This window comes from Chelonia mydas, chromosome 7 (genome assembly GCF_015237465.2).
Source record: "Chelonia mydas isolate rCheMyd1 chromosome 7, rCheMyd1.pri.v2, whole genome shotgun sequence".
NCBI classification, from domain to species: domain Eukaryota; kingdom Metazoa; phylum Chordata; order Testudines; family Cheloniidae; genus Chelonia; species Chelonia mydas.
This window is the reverse complement of record NC_057853.1, coordinates 70227805-70245019: the sequence shown is the minus strand read 5'-3', so window position 1 is coordinate 70245019 and position 17215 is coordinate 70227805. Positions and strand designations below refer to the sequence as shown.

General features: G+C 43.2%; 1 long non-coding RNA gene across 1 annotated transcript in view; it reads left to right on the top strand.

Annotated features, from left to right (window-relative positions):
* The first annotated feature begins 9277 nt into the window (after positions 1 to 9277).
* LOC122466528 overlaps positions 9278 to 17215 on the top strand; it is a 46716-nt gene continuing 38778 nt past the window's right edge. The window contains exon 1 of the long non-coding RNA XR_006292125.1: positions 9278 to 9390. This is a non-coding gene — a long non-coding RNA (uncharacterized LOC122466528). The remainder of the gene's footprint in view (positions 9391 to 17215) is intronic.

Genomic DNA, 17215 nt, shown 5'->3' with positions numbered 1-17215 from the left:
TCTTTCTCAAAACTGTCAGCTTTTTCATTGTGACCCCTGAATGGTCTCCCACCTTTCGCCAAACACAGAACAATGTCAATCAGTCGCTCCATTACACTTCGGTTATGGCATCATTCTTCTTCTTGTTTACACAGATAAGCCTGCTTGCCCTCATCCAACAATACATCAATAGGTTTCCCTTCATTAAAACTTGACCATGAAGAACAGCTCAACACATGAGATTTTGACAGTTGGTGGTTTTTTAAAACATTCGTTAGCCATGTTAGCCTATGCCAATTTCTGAATACCTTATCAATAAATGCTGGATTAGTGTGACCTTTGTTTGCTGCATCATTAGAGGAGAAGAAACGGCAGTAAAGGCAAAATGCTGTGTCCTTTGATGGGCTACATTCTAACCACCTATACTTTTCATACTTGTCGGACTGAAAACTTCTTTGTTTATTCCCTATCTTACTTCTAGGAAACATGCTCAATCTAAGCTGATAAGGACCTCTCGATAATCGAGACTGGTGTTCTAATCTATTTTTTGGAATATCACAGACCGGGCCTCAGATGGAATGTTTGATGGCTTTGAATAGGAACTACACTGATCTGAACTAAGAGACAAAGTCTGTTTCTGTTGGTCATTACTCAGTTTATTGCACGAACTGGAACTGGTGGCTGCATTATCTTCATGCAAGTTCTTAACCGAGGAGTCCGAGGTATTTGCACTACTATCAGCACATTGATTATAATTCAGTTTGTCTGCTCCTTTTCTTATCTTAACAACGAACCGATCCATATTTTAAAATTAAAAGGGGGTATCACATGATTGAATTAAAACATAAAGTCATGGGCTTGTTATGCTATTTCAGTAGAGTACACGCGACAGAGATTACAGACACTGTAGACACTGCGCTGGGCATGCCTGACGCGGCCACTTATGTAGGTCAAAGAATTTTCTAGAATAGTAGTTGGAAGGGGAGGGGAGGACCAATGGTAATGCGGGGCCGCAGTAGTGGGGACTGCAAGCGAACATGGGCTTTCTATACATTTCTACAACATCTATATTTTACAATTTGGTGCTTATTGCATAAGACAACAATCCATACTTTAAAACTAAAAGAGCATATCATACAATTAAATTAAAACGCAAAGCCACTTTTTTTTTTTGAGATATTAGGGCAGGGGTGGGCAAACGTTTTGGCCTGAGAGCCACATCAGGGTTCCAGAACTGTATGGAGGGCCGGGTAGGGAAGGCTGTTCCCCCCCAAACAGCCTGGACCCCACTCCCTATCTGCCCCCTCCCACTTCCTCCCCCCTGACTGCCCCACGCAGAACCCCTGAGCCATCCAACCTCCCCTGCTCCTTGTCCCCTGACCACCCCCCCCTCCAGGGACCCCCTGCCCCTAACCGCCCCACCCCCCGGATCTCACCCCCTATCCAACGCCCCCCCCACACCCCTTTTAGAATGTGGCCCTACGAACATGGGTGGAGGACTCAGGAGGAGCAAGGGCAATCCCGCAGTCAGAGAGAAGTGGCGGTTTCCCTTTCAAAGCGCCGCTTCTCTCCGGCCGGCTGCGCGGCCGCCCTGTGCTCCTCCTGAGTCCTCCGGCTGGCGTTGGGAGCACTCCCGCCACCCACACCTCCCACCTGCTCCCCTGAAGCTGCAGGTGAGTCTCCCTTCCTGCTCTCCCCTGCCCCCTCAGTGCAGCCTCCCCCGTGGGGTGGCGCCAGTCCTGAGCTGCCAGAATGCCTGGCCCTGAGGGCCCCTGTTGCTGGGAGGCCCTGTGCCAGGGCACGCTGTGTTTACTGGTAAATCTGTCCCTGAGCTGCGCTGCCTGGCCGGAGCCAGCCACGCCGCCCAGAGCACTGGCAGCACGGCAAGCTGAGGCTGCGGGGGGGGTGGGGGACGACAGCAGGGGAGGGGCCGGGGGCTAGCCTCCCTGCTGGGAGCTCAAGGGCCGGGCAGGACGGTCCTGCGGGCCAGATGTGGCCCACGGGCCATAGTTTGCCCACCTCTGCATTAGGGTGTGCCTGGGCACAGCCGTACGCATGCCTGTGGCCTTGTTAGCAACTGAGCTGTGAGGGCTCCCACCTAGTGGATGGAGAAAGAGTCTGGCCTACCAGTTAGAGATGAATCCAGACAGGATGGGTCTAGAAGCAAAGCCAAGGGCTGGCACCGGGGGTCAGAAACTAAAGCTTAACCAGAGTCACAGTCAGAAGGTAGAGCCAAAGGTCTGAGCTGGGAGTCAGAGGATAGGAGCAAACTGGGGCACATCTAGAGAAGACAGTGGAGGCAGGGACAGGCCCAAGCATGGCTACAGGCTAGGAATGCATTGAGCAGCCACGGTTCTGCTGCTGCTATTGAGCTTAAGTATCAGCCTGCTGACTCCTCTAGCTAATCAGGTGGCACAGTCAATCAGCTTTGATCAGGGCCAGCTGTGCTCACTAGCGTTGGGGATACTGGGGCATGGCCACTAGGTAACTCGAGGGGATGGAAGACCACGAGTGTCGATGAAGCCCCCCCGCCTGGAGGCACTCACAGCAGTTATGCTGAGGATCTGCAACAATATGTTGCAGAGTCAGACTGCCTGAAACTAAACAAGGCCAAACAGGGCAGATATGGAAGAACAATGCTGAATAAAGCAGCTTTATGTATAGTTTAACAAATGATACAAAAAACAAGGGAACTAGCTGGTAACTGGATTGGCTGGCTATATGGATACTTAGGGCAGCTTGCTATTGGATAAGTATGCTGAAGAAAGGATGTATAAAAGCCTGTGTAACTTCCTGCTCTGTGTGCAGGATTTGAGATTCTAATCTCCCTGTACCTTCTTTGAAGCTTCAAATAAACTTTTCTGCTTCTCCGCCCTGTTGTGATTATTGGGTGAAGCATACCGGGTAGCGAACCCCCCCACCCCCGCTGTTGCTCGCCTCTGGCACTGGGTGCCGGCAACACTAGCTTGCCAGAAGTCTGGCTCTGCTGCAGGCTAGGCCCCTGATGGACCCTTAGCTCCATGAAACACTCTTCAACCACTTGAGCTAAAGAGGACTCTATATTAGGGCCAACTGTACTTTAATCCTCTTTTCAGGCCAAGCAGGGCTTTTATTATTTTTTTCAGACCATCTATTGGAAAGTTAATTGATTGAAACAATGTTCAGGTACTAACAATACATATGATATGACAGACATCGATAACAATGCCTTTTATCCAAAAGAAATGAAAAGTATTCTACAAATCTTACAATCTGATCCTCCCCCCTCAAAGACTTACCTGATTAGCTTTATACATGCAAGCAGTTCCACTGAAGCCAAAGGACTACGCACAGATTTAACGTTAAGCATATGTGTAAATTTTTGCACGATCAGGGCCTATATAGGTCAGTGTATAGGGATCACTCCACTCACTACTGAAATACAAAAGATCTTTATTTATAGCAATATTACACAGCCACTTAGGTCAAAATGAAAAAGAAAAAAAAAAGAAAAAGGCAATTGAAATTGCTGGAGAAATTAGGTAGGGCGTGCAAAATTGTCTGTGTTGGAATTTGCCCAGAACACCAAGACCATCATCCCTCTTCTGGCCAAAAATGTCATGGGATTTTTAATAACAATGAATAAACAGGACATTGGCTTTGTGCCGGACCTCAACAGTGAGGGCCTCTGTTGTTGGGAGGCCCCATGCCAGGACACCCTGTGTTTACTGGTAAAGGCAGAACAGCTGATGGTGGTGCAGTATATGCTAGGGTAAACTGGGTTTATAATGGGCTACTTCACTTTGGAGAAACTTCAAAGAAAGCAGGAGTGGGAGAAAGACAACAATTTATTCAGGAAATCTGAAAAGAGGAGTGTTATGGGTGAGGTACAAGACTGCGAGAAAGAGATAATCAGGGACACCCAACCTTTTGGTGGATCCATGTCCCATTGAGCCTTAGAATCTCCACCATCCTGTAGGCAGAAAACCATTTATTGAATTACACATGAAATTATATCAAAACAACCCATTTAATTAACATGCTGGGTCTCAATATCTGTGCTAATAAAGATGAAAGCACAATAAATATATATACCATTTGTGGTTTTATTAGAAAAGAAAAAAGGTAAATTCTTTTGTAGACAAATTGATAATGAAAGTATTTTGAATCACATTCTCATATAGGTTGTCATTGTTGGATGGACCTGATCATAAAGTTTTAATTCCCTCAAATCGATACCTAAACTTCCAAAATACACAAGTTTCTTGACTGCATTACTTGTCCCATTACAGAGAGGATTTAGATCTGGATCTGAATTTCATCAGAATTCACAGATGCGATAGGATCCAGTGTTTCAGTTTGGGCCTAGCTCTTCTTTTAAATGGAGAAGGGCCAATCCCAAATAGTTCAGAATTCCCATTCATTTTAGATGCTGGTAAGTGCTGCGTATGTAAACTCCTCCCACATACACAAAGAGCATTCCCTCTATGTATGGCAAAGTTGTGGATGCTTTGCAGAAGTGACTGTTTTACATTTGCTGTGATATTGTGAAATCCCATTGGTTCTAGGATACCCAGAGAAGAGATGATACATTAAAATAAGGTAGGGAAAAAGGAACTGGTCTCTTTTGTATACCAGTCTTTTTAGTAAAGGAAGTGACTACCTGAGGAGATTTGCAATGCTCTAGAATTAGGACCTGTAGTGTACCTGTAGGTATCCCAAGAGCAGTGTCCCATCACACCATTTACTGTGGTCTGCCCTTTAACCCATTCTCTAACCCACAACAATCTGTTATCATATTTGTTGTGTTTTCTCTGTAATTTATATTGTAAGTCGAGATAGGTGAAAAACCAAACCCCAGATCTAAACACCTCAGGACTTTGGGGAAGTTCAGTTCTACCTCTTTATTTGAACTTAGTGGTGACCCCTAACTTGGTAAAACTTCATATCCAGGCACCCTGGAGCTTTGGGGAAATCTGGATCCAGATGTAGTTCTGAACTCTGCAATTTGGGCCCTCCTCTGATCGTAACTTAGGGACCTTGTTTTATTGATCTACGCATTAAGCACCATACAGCTGCATAAAAATAATAATAAATACCTTATAAAAATAAGGCTGGCAATGCACAACCTCTTTCTCCTTCCATGCTTGCAACTGACAACCTTGCTTGCCAGAAGCACAAGAAACTTGTAGAGTGCCAGCATGATTTCATACTCAGATTGGTGTGTTACATTCTTTTCAATATAAATCCAAAGGACATTCAGGTATAAAGCTTGTTCTTTATGCTCTGTCCATACATGAGGAGAAGTGCTTGGTAAGACCTCATTTAACCTGCATAAGCATCGCCTGTTAAATGATGCACATCCCTTCCCTAAAGGGAGCCATTTATCAACGTTATCTGGTAACGGCTTATTTTTAGCACTTAGTGGAAATATTGCTGTCTGTGGAGTGGGCTATAGCTCCCATTTTCCAGGGGGGTAGAATGCAGATAATCAAAGTCTGGCGGGAGAGGCCCAGCCTGGGGCACTTTCACATGCCCAAAGAAGACTTTTGATTATGCCATTTAGCACTCCAGTTTATGAGGAGTGGAAGGCAAAAATTCAGCCTTTAAAAGTAACAAAAGAGCTATGGAACAAACCCAAACTCTGCTTTAGCTCATGTATATAGTTTACATACAGAAAACGGGGTGTTTACATGGAGATCAAGATAATGCTTGAACTGCAAAGCTAGCATCCTTAAAACCTAAGCTTAGAAGTATGTACCCATTTTATGAATTACTTAATGACACAATTTACTTTGATTTTAAAGAGCTGGGGCAGGTGAAATGAGTGGGTCATTATTTGATCTTATTCCCGTGTATCTAATTGCTTTTCAGTCGATTAAATGGCATTGTTTTATTTAGCTGACTTTTTCATACTTGTATATAACTCAGAGCTGGCAGTTCAACTCCTGGAGCAGAGCAGGCTAGTGCCCAAAGCAGCTGTAGAGCAGTGAGCGAAGGAGAAGCAAGCTTTTTTACTATGGAATCTTCCAAAGGATGCTTGCCGAAGAGATATCGCTATTATGGTTCTGCCCTAGGGAGACTTGTACACTCCTGTCTTTGCTTGCGAATGGCAATATTGCAAGTAACAACACAAGCACATCAGAAACAGAATGCTGTTTCGTAGGGTTTTGGGCTTGGATTTTCAAAGGCATCTAAGGGAATTAGGCACACAGCTCCTATTGAAATGCAATGGGAAGTGGATGCCTAATAGCACTGTTCAAACATTTTCTGTCTAAATTTAGGTGGAAAATTAAACATTCCTTAAACACCCCAAAACGGAAACATTGTCAGCAAATGTTTTTGCCTGAAAACCAAAAAGTTTTCAGGTTTTTAATGAAGAGTCAAAATTTTCAGTGGGGAAAAACACATTGTCTAACCAGCTCTAGTGCTTAACTCCTTTAGGCCCATTTGAAGATGCCAGCCTAAAAGTTTGGAGTTGACACTCTGTGTACTTGTCTGTACCTTTTGTGGTCCTTTACAAGTGTGCAGAGTCAGTATAAAATATAACCATTCTGATCTGGCAGAATTTTCCACCCACTTTGCACAGGTGACCTCACAAGATACACGGTCCTGGAAAATCAAGTCATTTGTATTTTGTTTCCACTCACCATAAAATCTTTAAAATTGCATGGCTTTTAATAATCTAAATCCCTGTCTTGTGTTCCTCTTTGAGACTTAATTTCTTTGGTAGATAAATGTCTGTCAGAGCGCAAGATGAGCCTTGAGAACTTTTAACAAAATTGATATGAAATATGCTCAGCATTATCAGTGAGCTGGAAAACCTGCTTTGTCTTCTTCCTGGAGAACATGTACATTTTGATTTTCCTTTTAGCTTTCAAAATTATTTCTTGTCTTCTAGTCTTGATGGTTTTACTTTGTCAGCCTGGCTGATGTTACCTGGATGAGAGAAATGTACTTGGGGTGGATGACACTTAGCAAGGAACATGGGAGAGAACTGGAGAAAATTATGGTAATTTTTCATCTCATTGTAAAGACATGACATGGGTATTTGCATATTCTGTCTGGGAAGCAAATGGAGCTATAATCACATGACATGGCAAGAAAGGCTTGAATTGACATGTAAGGTTTAAGATTTTAAGTGTTTATAAAATAACAAATCCTCCCACAAAGGATGGCTCAAAGGAAAACATCATAGTAAGCAACTTGCTTGATAATTCAAACTTATTCTCACATGATGGAAAAGGACAAAATGCTGCACATGCGACATTTTAATACATACATGTATATATTGTTCACCTTGTAGTCAATTTACATATTGATTTAGTACATTGTCCCCTGAAATAAAAAGCCCCCTCCTGGTGAGATGGTAGAGTGCTGAAAATGCTCCTTTCAGAAGGTAGTCCAACACAGGCTGTTCATCTTTGGGCATGAGAATGGAAGGGAAACTCTGAGGTGCAAAGAGACAGAACCACTACAATAACCGCAACAACCATAAAACTAAACTCTTTTCACCCCAAACAGAGTCCTTACAGTCTGCTTGACTTCTTGTGACTCCAGCTGAAGAAGGCTGGAGACTCTAAGTTCTTTACATTTTATAATACAACTGAAACTTTCCCTTCAGCTTGATTTAATGTCTGGACAAACTCCTGGGCATCATACCGGTGGCCCCAATTTAATATAAAATTCTGTTTATGGAGATTCATGGACATGTGCATTACTGCTTTAAAAAGGTTAATAATTTGGCAGAAATCTGTAGAAATCTCCATTAGAATTAGAGATGGACCAGAACAAAAACCATGAATCTGAATAGTTGCAAACTCTGAGGAGTTTTGGATCTTGGTCTGAACTTCGTGGCTCAGGTTCTCCTCTTATTACAGGAGTCTTCCATTGATTCAGAGCCTGATGAAAACCTATGGAAAACACTGAAAAAAGCAGATTTCTTCCATTGAGATTAACAACTAATCTTAATCAGTAGAAGTTTGAGAAACTTTAATATAATAACCTTACCCAATATAATGCCTTTCATCCCACAAGATCTCAAAGTATTTTACCATTTTAATGAAGTGATATACATGGCTCACTTCATTCACTGCTGAACTGCAGCCATCTCTGTGGCGGACTATAAGAACTATTTAATAGTGCCCTGCAACCCTACATAAATGTTTAGGAAAGGAATTGAAGTATATGTTTTCCAGTTGAAATGTCAGGGGAATGTAGGTAGACAGAACATAATTATCTGAACTGCATTGTGACATGGGCATTTTATCACCCTTTCTATTAATGACTGAATTAGTACATCTAGCATACAGTCAGGGCTTAAAATACAACCGAACCTGCACAGTTTCCTGCCTTGCAAAGTGATTTCTACTGAATAATGCTGGAATTCCCATAAAAAGACATTTTTCCTGAAGGGCAGGTGAAATGTGAAAGCTCCAGGACTGTAGGTGAAATGGGTCAGTGGTCTAGGTCCACTTTTCAGTGTCCATATCACAAAATCACTCATATAACTGGCTTTATTTGGCCCCTTCGTTGGCAGCCTCAGAGAAGCCAAGAAGTAAATGGGCATGGAGATTAACTGCATTTGCACTTGCAGAGGGCTCTCTGGATCACAGTTAAGTTACACTGAAGCAAAACTACCATTCCTGTACCTGTTGCAAACAGTGTTCAAAGCTGTCACTCTGGCACCTTTCACAAACACTAATCTCTTTTTTTAAAGCATATCCCAGAAATGCTACTGGAAACATTCCCAGCCAGCAATCGGAACACAGCTATAGTGCTGGTAATTAAATTAGTTATAACATTCCTTTAAGAGGAAGGGGGTGCATAGGATTCCTTGGGACTGGAATTGGGTAGGGGCACAAGTGGGAGAAAGGTTGTGCTCGGAAGGGAGAGCAAGATAGGAGGGTAGCCACTGTGTGTGGCAAAGACATTGAGTCATTTGCAAATGGTGTTTTGTATAGTTAAATGAAGGTGTATTTGTGAGGAGTAAGCCTGGGGAAACCCTGATTAGGGAGGGTGCACTCACTGAGAGTAATAGAGTTGTCTCACAGACTCGATAGGTACAGTTCCCCCTAATATAGTAGCAGTGCCCTCAGGAGGAATGCAATATTGAGTCAGTTCCTCACACACATACTGTTACTTACTGCGTTGTTGCTCCCTGCACAGACACATTGGTGTAACACATACGATTCCTCCAAACACCTTCCCCTACTGCAACAACATGCAACTCCACTACATAAAATATATTTGCAAATACAATGTCCTGAGTCAGCTGAGAGCAGGGTATTATGCAGAAGCTAATGCAGTCTCCTCCGGATGTAACAAGCTGGTATCAGTTGACACAGAGAGGGAAACCAAAGTCATAGGGATGTACAAATGAACAGCCTATGCTACTTAATGATGACACATATCTCCCAGCAGGTGCCAGAGGTAAGTAACCCACTGAACATAGAGCTGAGAGTGCTCATAAAATACAGCCTTTATCTCCTTGCTTCCAGCCCACTTCCAGTGATGTATAATTTAAACAGTATCTGCAGAGACTGGTAGGGCTGGGAGGTGCATTGTGTGCATGTCTTGTGAAATATGGATTCTGCTGCAATAATTTAGATGTGCTATCGTCATGAGAAGGGGAGATCTCCACTGTTGTTAAGAAAACCCCTCAGCTCAGTCAATATGATGTGCTGTCTATGTCACACTTGCTTATTAGCTAGGAAGGGTCAGGTACTCAAAGACTTTCTAAAATTTCTATGTAGACAAACAATCTTCAAATGGGGTTTAATTATTCTTTAACAAGAAGGTGTTCTTTTTAAGTCCACGTGACACTGGCAGACTAGGTGCCAGCTCATGCCAAAGCCCCGGGGCTTACTGAATGCTTACAAATGCATAGCCAGAAGCTAGGCCAATTCACTTGTGTAGCAGTATACAGCAAAGTGATTGTTAAAGGTATGCATGTATTTGGTGTGTAAACTTCATGAAAATGAATGGGATGTTATATGCATTGTTTTCACTTATCTGTATCCCATTATAATGCAGTGGCAAACCTTTAGATTGTTTATACCCCTGTAACTAAATAACCCATCAGATGAGAAAGAAGCCTTGTGGAATGCACATGAAGAACTTGAACAGAAAAGTGATAATTTCAAAGCAAGTAGTCCTTGTGTGTGATGACTGGAAGTCAAAGCCTCTAAGTGCATCCCTCACTCTTCATCATCATAGGAAAAGACTGAGTGGAGACGGACCCTGTCAGTTTATTTTCTGTGAGAAGCTGCTATACGTATGGATTCAGGAAAAGGTCCTTCATCTCTGGACTGTTTGACTTCTTATAGGGAAGAGTACCAGATGCAAAGCAGAGATCCACAGAAACAATCTGGGTACCTTGAAAAGACTTTTGGGAAACTGGCAGTTTATTACATCACTGCCACCACTTGGAATTACAAACTGTGACTCACCTGTATATATATTTTACCTTATTTAACCTCTCAATAACTCTAATTTCCTTTTCTTAGCTAATAAACCTTCAGTTAGTTTACAATAGAATTAGCTACTTGGGTGTAAGATCCAGGATACCAATTGATCTGGGGTAAGTGACTGGTTTCTTGGGACTGGGAGCAACCTGAATGTGGTGTGAATTTTGGCGTACTTGACCTTTTACCACAAAGTCCAGTTTGTTTGGCAAGTTAGACATTCTGAGGTAGTGGTGGGCAACACTAGACAGTGATGGGCAACACTAGACAGTCTAAGGCAGTGGTGGGCAGGGCGGGCTCCAGGCACCAGCAAAACAAGCAGGTGCTTGGGGCAGCACATTTCTAGGGACGGCATTCCGGCGCCGGCCATGCCACCCCTAGAAATGTGCCCCCGCTGACCCAACTCACCTCCACTCTGCCTCCGCCTGCTCGCCTGAGTGCGCCGCTGCCGCTCCGCTTCTCCCCCCTCCCAGGCTTGCCGCACGCCAAACAGCTGTTTCACGCGGCAAGCCTGGGAGAGAGGCAGGGAGGGAGGAGAAGCCAAGCGGCGGCACGCTCGGGGGAGGCAGCGGCGGTAGAGCGGAGGTGAGCTGGGGTGGGGAGCAGTTCCTCTACCCCACCCATTACTTCCTGCGCTCCCCCCCTGCCCTAGCTCACCTTGCTCTGCCTGCTCCCCTGAACGCGCTGCCTCTCCCTCTCCTGAGAGGGACGGGGGAGAAGTGGAGCAGCAGCGTGTTCAGGGGAGCAGGCAGAGCGGAGGTGAGTTAGGGCGGGGGGCTGCGAGGGGAGGAAGCCGCAGGAAGCAATGGGGGGAATGCGGCATACCCAGGGGAGGAGGCGGGGCCAGGGATTTGGGGAAGGGGTTGGGAAGGGGCGGAGTTGGGGTGGAGCCAGGGGCGGGGGGCATACAAAAAAGCAGGGGCAGCCACAAATTTTTTTGCTGGGGGGTGCAAAAATCCCAGAGCCGGCCCTGGTGGTGGGCAAAATAGTCTAAGGCAGTGGTGGGCAACCTACGGCTCGCGGGCTGCAGGTTGCCCACCACTGGTCTAAGGGAACTGTCTGTGACTCCATGGTAAGGCTGTTAGGAGTTCACATTTGTTACAGGCTTGGTGAAATCTAATTATAGAACACACCACCATTTTGAGATGTCTACCATGTTTTCTGACAGTCTGTCCTGAGGTAGGCACTCATGGTTGTGAGCTACTCCAGATAGTGTGACAATAGGTATTTATGTTTCTACATATAAGCATGATTTTGTTGTGCTAGGTCACAGCCATCTTGACACGCGATATCATGTGGCATGCCCTGAAGTAGGCTGACGTGCAAAAAGGTAGTAGTAAAGAATGTGACCAACAGATCAAAATTAGCCTTTGCTGCATGTTTGTCAGTTTCTCACATAAAGACCTATGTGCTTTCTTCCACATGGCCCTTTATACATAGTAGGGCCTCCCTGAGTGTCCACAAGACAGCTATCCTGACCCCGCTGAAGTCTCTCTGCTGTGCTGCCACCAGTGATTTGTATATATAAATTATCTGTTGTTGTTCCCCTTCCCCTAGCCTCCATCTGCTCTTAGTCAGTGAGCTCCTTGTAGGGGCTGTCCTTCTTATTCAGAATGCACTAGCACAACATGAATGCTATTAAGTAAATAACCACATTCTTGATGAAAGGGAATGGAGGAATGGGGGCAAGGGGACAGGCTCTGCAGATGAGGGAAACTTCACCAGAAGAGGAAGATGTTGGGGAGAAACAAGAGCTCATTATACTTTCTAAGGATAAAGTCACACATGAAAATATGAATGAATATAACTCTTTGTTATGTTTTGGCTTTGTTCTTCAAAGACATCTCGGCTTATCAAAATGAGAACAGTGGTGTGCATACGAGACAGTGCTGCAAGTCAAAGAAGCACCAGTTTATGATAAAGTAAATCCAATTTATGGAGATGTTTTAGGTGCATTGAGATAAATCATATTATTGTAGTTTATCAACAGAAGGATATACAGTGTAACGGGCTTACAACTGGCAGCAAAATTGAAAAAGTTCCTATTATCTATAGAGAATCCATTATTTTGTGTCAGCTTTGGAAAGGGCAGAGAGATATGTGCACTGAATACCAAAATGAAGTAAAAGGAGCAGAGCAAAATATTTAAATGGGGAATAGCTGATGGAGTTCAATCAAGAAAATGATCTTTCAATTGGTTGCCATGATTTCTAAGGCTTGTATTTGTAATGGAAATGGAGGTAGTGGGTATGTTCGCCTCTTGCCTTTGAATGCCTTGATTTACATTTTGCTGAGGTCACACATGAAATGAGTTCAGGGATATTGGATCAGTTAGTGTAAGCCACAGTACCTCTGTTTACTTCAGTGATGCTACGCCCAGTTACAACAGTTGAACAACTGGCCCCCTTCTATTTAGTCCGTTTATACGCATCAAAACTCATGAAACAGAGTTTTGTGTTACACACTGAAAATCTTATTTGTAATGGATCAAAACATCACTTCCCATAACCATCTGGGTTTTCCCATGTGATTTTCCATCCAAATACATTCTGTCCCAAAGTGGAATGGTAAATAGCTTGCTGGCTCTTTGATCTATGGTTTACTTACAAGTTAAGATTTTGGTTATGTGACTCCACCGATGAGTAACTAAGAAAGCAGCATAGTTAAATGCCATCTCTAACTATACTTTAATTGATTTTTAGCTGTCTTGCTTCTTGGTATCAGATTGGTTAAAAAGCAAACAGTATGTCATACTAGTATCTGTAAAATTTATACACAGAATTAGACAAGACCAAATGTCAACATATTGGAGAACATAATGAGTTGTTTGGGACACAAACAACTGTTCTAAAATCTATTTATATATCTCTGTTTAAGGTTTTATTGTTCTATGTCTAGGAAAAGAAGGTTAAAATTATAAATGACATAGTGGATTACAAAAGAAGTAGTGTCATCTGATTACCCCATGTGATATGGCAATTACATATCTTAGAGCACTTTTCATATGTAATAATCAAGTGATGGATGAGATCCACACAGATATCATGCCCATTCTAGTCAGAACTGGTAAACATGATAATTTGATCCTTTAAAGCAGAACAAGTTGATTGGAACAGAATACGTATTGATAAGATATTCATGCTAAGCAGAAAGGGAGAAAGGACTAATTAAAAGCATTCAGTACTTACGAGGTCTGTAAAATTCATCTTGCAATTGAACAGGGACTGGATGTCCTAGAGAAAGGGCAGTGGGATAAGAAGTCTTTTGTCCCACATTATTTTTTCGTATCTGACACAAGTGAATAGGGACCTGATGGCTGTTCAACAGTTTATGTGAAATGAAATGCTAATCTCAGTTCAGTTCCTAGTGGACAGGCATCAACATTAAAACCTCCACCCTTATTGGCATTCTGCCAAAATCAGCCGAGAAGCTAAACACTGAAATAGGCATTGGATATGAACAACCCACAAACCCCTAGAGGTGGTCCCTCCAGAAAAGAATTGAGGCTCATTGGTGATGCAGTCCAGGAAACACTTGTACATGTTCTCTGGATATAGGGCTTGAGTTTCCAGGGCTGTCAATTTGGATCCTTTTACTAGCATTATTTTCACTTGTTAAAACTATCTGTAAGCCAACAAAGCTTTCCAGCACCAAGGCCAGCATCTTCTCCCAGGCAGTGTGAACATTAAAAAGGAAATGTCTGAAAGTAAATACCGGTGTCAGCTAGTTAGGCCCTTGCCAAAATATGCTTTCAGTCTTCAGAGAATGCAGAGCATACATTATTGAAAAGCTTTGTTTCTGTATGTTCTTCCAAGTTAGATGTAATGCAAATTTAAAATTTAGAAGCTACTGCTAGGGCCCTGGACAAGAAGACTGTGTGGAAAGGGAGTGTCCCCCCCACACCCTCTTTTTGGAAAGTACAGTATTGAGCTATTTTTCTTTATATGACCATCCTCTCATTTATCTGCCTTCCTTGGCCAGCATACAAGGGGAAGTTGTATTTGTGAATCATCCTTGCAAATAAATATATGTATGCCAGGTAGCATTAGCAGCTATAAATGAGTATTAACTCCCTCCATATTATAAGATGATGCAATAATTTATCTCCCTTCCTGTAGGTGGTCATTGAGCATCTAGTTTCCTCCTCACAAGCCAGGGCCACAGGAATTCAGAGCTCAATAGTACTTTTTTGCTTTTCAGTAGTTTTTGTTCCAAGAGCCAGTACTGAATGTGGAGTTGGGAAAACAGCTTGAACAACCATGCAGTAATCTTCCTACATAGATGAAAGGATCCCTGCATTCCATGTGGTTTTTTTTAATCACTCACCTGGGATCAAGGATTGCATTTTAAACATTCAGGCTGTTTGTAAGGAGAAATGGGAAATGATAGGAGGCATCTTATTTGATTATTTCTTGGCCGAGTGCACATTGACTCAAATTCATCTCTGGGGTGAGTTCACTGAAGTCAAAGGAGTGATGCCAGGGATACATCTGGCCCTCTCTCACCATTCTTATCATATGGGGCTGGATTGTAACCCTACCCCTTTCTGGGGCTGAACTGAAGGATGTAGCTACACTGCCCGGTAGGAGGGCAGGAACCAGATTAGGATATGGGTCTACACTTAAAACACTGCATTGGCGCAGCTGCACTCAGTGTGTGTGGGTTTCTTTGCCTCAGGCATTCCCAGTTACCTAAGTTTAGCCAGCTGGAGTAAACAGTAGGAGGCTTTTTGTTTTTACAGATCTTTATCCAATTTTATTTTCAATTATTAGTTAATATCAGTCTGAAGCCTCCAAAAATACAAGTATAAATTTTATTGGGAAAGGCTTTTTTAAAGTTAAACTGTCAGTCTGTTTTCTTTAAATTTTGTTAAATGTCTAGCTAGTAAGGCTATAAACCAGGACATATATTTGTAATAAACACAATACAATACACACCACATTTTTCAAGATTGATTGGATTATATAATTCTCACACTTCAAATGAAGGAAGAATAAAAAAGAGCCACAACAGTTTGATTAAGAAGAGATGGATCAATTCCAGACATCTACTAATATCCCATGACCTGATGTTTAAGCACCTAATTACATGTTCAGTTTTTGACACATGAAGAGCAAAACTCAAGAAACAGGAAGCGAATTGCCCCAGCATCACTACGATTTCTTTTCTGAATGCTTTCTCACTTGACTGCTCAAGGTCTGGTTGTCTGGATGTGTACCTGAGACAGCCACATTTAAAGGTGTCTCCCAGTACACCTGAAAAGACAGACAAGTGAAATATTAAACAGCTACAGAATCCAAAAGCAAAGCAGCTGTTCAGTTAGCTCTTTTTTTTTTTTTTTAAGCTCTGCTTGTAGGACAAAACTGATGAGAATGTCTGATGACTATGCGGGGGAGCGGGGAGAAGAGAAAAAAAAAGAAACCTGTCCAACAACAGCACAGCTAAAGGCCCAATTTATTTGTGTAGTAAAATACAGGCAAAACTGCTGTTAATATAGAAAGTCTTGGCTGATCTATCACCAGGGGACAAGCTGCTGTTCTGGCACCATGAGTGCCTTTCAAACTAAAGTAGAGCTTCATATCAAACCGCCAGACTGGCACCTGCCTTCTGCTTTTTGTCAAGTGAGCATTCATCAGCATCCTTATCACACACCAACATCTGACACACTGGAGAGGAGCAGTCTCTTTTTTTAAAAGGGACTGAGCTGCTTTACAAGACCATCACCCCCTCTCCCTCTCACTAGTGAGTGGAATGCAAAGTTTATTGTATTATGGAAATACATAGGGATGTGATCATTCCCCTCTATTCGACATTGGTGAGGCCTCATCTGGAGTACTTTGTCCAGTTTTGGGCCCCACACTACAAGAAGGATGTGGAAAAATTGGAAAGAGTCCAGCGGAGGGCAACAAAAATGATTAGGGGACTGGAACACATGACTTATGAGGAGAGGCTGAGGGAACTGGGGATGTTTAGTCTACGGAAGAGAAGAATGAGGGGGGATTTGATAGCTGCTTTCAACTACCTGAAAGGGGGTTCCAAAGAGGATGGCTCTAGACTGTTCTCAGTGGTAGCAGATGACAGAACAAGGAGTAATGGTCTCAAGTTGCAGTGGGGGAGGTTTAGGTTGGATATTAGGAAAAACTTTTTCACTAGGAGGGTGGTGAAACACTGGAATGCGTTACCTAGGGAGGTGGTGGAATCTTCTTCCTTAGAAGTTTTTAAGGTCAGGCTTGACAAAGCCCTGGCTGGGGTGATTTAATTGGGGATCGGTCCTGCTTTGAGCAGGGGGTTGGTCTAGATGACTTCCTGAGGTCCCTTCCAACCCTGATATTCTATGATTCTATGAAATAGGGAAGGGTAAAACAAAACGAAACCCAGAGCAGCATTTCCTTGCCAGTTTGGCTAAGTGATCATATGGTGGAGCTGTACAGCTGGCTGAGATCAAGGCTTATTGTCGCATTGAGCTTGATGGTTCAAGAGGAAATCTTTACAAGGCTTCTCAGCCAGAGAAGATCAAGTCTTTGAGATTCTCACAACCTACTTTTTTGTTGTCCTGTTTTACCCTAGTTGAGTATATGACATTAAGACTCAGACCCACATGCATAACTACACTTAGTTCCACTAAGCAAGAGAGGGGGCTGCCAGGGAACATGTTTTTGGTTTCTGCTTCTGGAGTGATTCCATGTCAGCCCTGGATGCTGCTGTAAGTCACCGGGGCTGGTTCTGGCTCCCAAGGGGCTGTCTACCAGGTGGAGATTGCCAGGGCACACTATATTCCAGACAGGATCACT